Raw genomic sequence first — 3656 nt, 5'->3', positions numbered from 1 at the left:
TCCCCCCTCCCCCCGGGCTGCGACTGGGCGACCACAACCTCCATCGCCGGCGACCAGGCGCTCCCTCGCCGGCCGCCATGGCTGCCTGCCGCCATGGCTGGATGCAGCCCGCGTATACTAGTGTTGCAACCGTCACCTAGAACAGCTTCAACAGCTGTTGAAAAAAGCTTCAACCATAGACAGAAAAACTTCAATGAAACTGCATAATAAGGGGAAGCTGCAACCGTAGTTGGTTTTGTTACTACAGGCGAAGGTTTTTGCTACATCCATCAGGCGGAGCTACGACCTCACGACGATGACAACGACGATTTTTTTGTTGCAATCGTAGTAGAATTTTTTGCTACCACCGCTGAAGTTTTTTGCTACATCCATGTAAGGCAGAGTTGCGACCTCGCGAAAGACGGCGACGGTGTTTGATTTTTGCTGCAACCATAGTAGATTTTTGCTTCTATCGGTGAAGCTTTTTGCTACATCCATGTAAGGCGGAGTCACGACCTCGCGAAAGACGGCGACGGTGTTTGATTTTTGCTGCAACCGTAGTTTACTTTCGCTACTACGGGTGAAGTTTTTTGCTACATCCGTTCAAAACGGTGTTGATTGACTGACGGTCGAGCTGCAATGGCGAGCATCAATGGCGAGGGGCGGCGGCCGAGCCACAACCGTCGCCGTCAAGAGCTGCAACGCAGGTGGAGTTGTTGCATGGGAACTGGCGACGTGGACAGCTGGCGAGGGCGGGGACTGGCGACGAGGACGGGCGGCGAGGGCAGGGATCGGCGACGAGGACGGGCGGCGAGGGTGGGGGTCCGGCGGCGACGAGGAAGACCGGCGAGGGTGGGGACCGGCGACCACCGGAGGGGACAGGAGGCGCGGCGTCGCGCTCCCCCAAACGGGATCCAACTGACTGCCCGAGGAAGAAGAGAGCTTGGGGCGATTCGTTTTTTTTTTGCTTGGGATCCAGCGGCTGCGTGGCTCAAATCGAACGGTCCGGGCTGGACCGGCCGAACGATTCGGCCGGCGCACCGGCGCCTATCGGTGCCCTTTTCTAAAATAAATAAATAAATAAGTACAAGTCAACACAAAACTAAACTTTATATCTTGGACTCCAGCTTGCCATCCGACAGTTAACTCGTGCGGAATGGCAATCAATCCTGGACTCGGCGCGCAAGCTGGTGCCTGCATGGCAGCGAGGGCTGATTCAACGCCCGGGTAGGCTGATTCTGGTGAAGTCAGTTCTCGCGGCTAAACCCATTCACCACTTTCTGGTGACTGACGCTCCTGCTTGGGTGTTCAAGGAGCTTGATCGAAGCATGCGCGCATTCTTTTGGGCTGGGAAGGATAAAACGAATGCTAGACAGTGTCTTGTGGCATGGAACAATATCTGCCGGCCTTTGAACATGGGAGGGCTGGGGGTTAAAAATCTGCAACTGCAGGCACTCGCTTTACGAGTGCGCTGGGAGTGGCTACACCGGACTGATTACTCCAGACCGTGGAGAGGTATCCCTATGACGGAAGATGAGGAAGCCAGGCAGGTGTTTGACAGCATGGTGCACATTGAGGTTGGAGATGACACTAAAGTCCTGTTCTGGAGAGACCGGTGGATCCATGGGTTCGCAGCAGCGGACATTGCTCCCACCATTGTAGCATCAGTGGATACAAAAGTGAAAAATAGACGCACAGTTCAGCAGGCTATGGATGCTAACAGATGGACTCAGGATGTGAGAGGAGATCTTTCTTTCACTGCGCATATGCAGCTTCTGCACCTGAATCAAGCCATTCACACGGTCCAACAACAAGCAGGAGTCCCAAATATTTTCTCTTGGCCGGCGGACCCTTCAGGATTATACACGGCAAAATCAACTTATCGATGGCTGTGTGCTGGGGGTGTCACCTCCCCTTTTGCTGCATGTATCTGGAAGAGCTGGGCGACACTAAAGTGTAGGATTTTCGCTTGGCTGGCGGTTCAACATCGCTTGTGGACCTCAGATAGGAGATCAAGACATGGGCTCCAAGATCACCCGGCACCTTGCTATACGTGCTTGCAAAGTGAGGATAATGTTGAGCACATTCTAATCCAGTGCGTGTATGCTAGGGAGGTGTGGGAAGGATGCCTCTCTGCCCTTCACCTGGACATCCCTCGGCCAAGCACACAAGACAACTATCTCCAATGGTGGTTGTCAAGTCGGAAGCATTACCAAAAGGCACAGAAAAGAGGGTTTGATACTTTGGCAATTTTGGTGGCATGGAACTTATGGAAGCAGCGTAATGCAAGGGTCTTCAATCGGGCAAATCAAGTGCTGCTGGGAAGTAACCTTATTCACAAAATATTGCAAGAGATTGAGGAGTGGAGGAGAGCGGGAGTAGGAGTGGTAGGGTTGCATAGATTTGTGAGAGAGTAGCCTAGTGTATTTGGTAGTTTGGTAGTTGGGCGTGGGTGTGTGTTTTGCTTGGGGTATGTTCGCATGGCCTCAAGTTTCTTGTAAATACTTTTGCTCTCTTCTATAAAGATAAGGTACGCCATTGGCGTACTCTTGAAAAAAGAAATTTAACTTTCTTTCTTTGACAAAGGATAATTAAATTAACTTAAAATGTAGCATCGAGCGGATATAAATCACAGTAAGGGAACAATGCACACAACCATACCAGATAGTCTGACAAAATAAAAAAAAACATACCAACATCAGTAAAGTCATATGGTATTGACATTATGTCTATGTCGAAGGAAGCGGGGTACCGAACCGCAGACTATGTTCTCATGTTGGGTAAAAATCTTTCTCACCACCCTCTCCAAGCTTATACACACCGCCACAAATAACAGTTGGTACTTGTAGCATGGAGCACATATAAAGCCAACACATATAACGATATATATACACTACAGGAATCAGGCACTTTGCCGTAGCCATGGCTGACGACAAAGGCATGCCTGGCGGACGGCAAAGACCTTTGCCGTCAGCCAGCAGATGGCAACAAGTCCGGCTGAATAAGATACGGCAAATGTCTCTTTGCCTTCTGCTAGCAGGCGACAAAGATGCAAAGGCCTTTGCCGTCTGCTAACAGACGGCAAAGAGCCTGGACGGCACACGTGGCAACTTAAGTCTGTTAAGGGTTAACAATGTGCTTTGCCATCAGCTAGCATACGACAAACATGTTTGCATCTTTGCCGTCTGCCAGGCAAAGATGAAAAGGTCTTTGCCGTCAACACTACTGGAATCAGCTTCTTTGCCGTCCACCATGGCAGACGGCAAACGCATGGATCACGGACGGCAAAATCCTTTGCCGTCAGCCAGCGGACGGCAAACCGTCTGGCTGAACACGTGCTAGCAAAGGCCTTCTTTGCCATCCACTTCGTAGAAACGGACGACAAAGGATTGTGCCGTCAGCCATCCGAGGCCAGCAGACAGCAACGATGACAGATGACAGCGGTGTGAGGTGAGAGACGTTAGGGGTTAACGGTGTTCTTTGCCGTCCGCCAGCCGACGACAAAGAGGCAAAGCTCTTTGCCGTTCGCTGACGGACGGCAAAGAGCTTAGCTAGGGTAGCACTGGGATGCTGCCACGTGGCTAGCTATGCCGTCGACCAGCAGACGGCATAGATGGCCCTGTTTGCCAGGCCTATTTGGTCACTTTGCCGTCCGCTTGCAGATGGCAAAAGGACCA

This window comes from Triticum dicoccoides, chromosome 6B (genome assembly GCF_002162155.2).
Source record: "Triticum dicoccoides isolate Atlit2015 ecotype Zavitan chromosome 6B, WEW_v2.0, whole genome shotgun sequence".
Taxonomy (NCBI): domain Eukaryota; kingdom Viridiplantae; phylum Streptophyta; class Magnoliopsida; order Poales; family Poaceae; genus Triticum; species Triticum dicoccoides.
Note: the sequence above shows the minus strand (reverse complement) of the source record.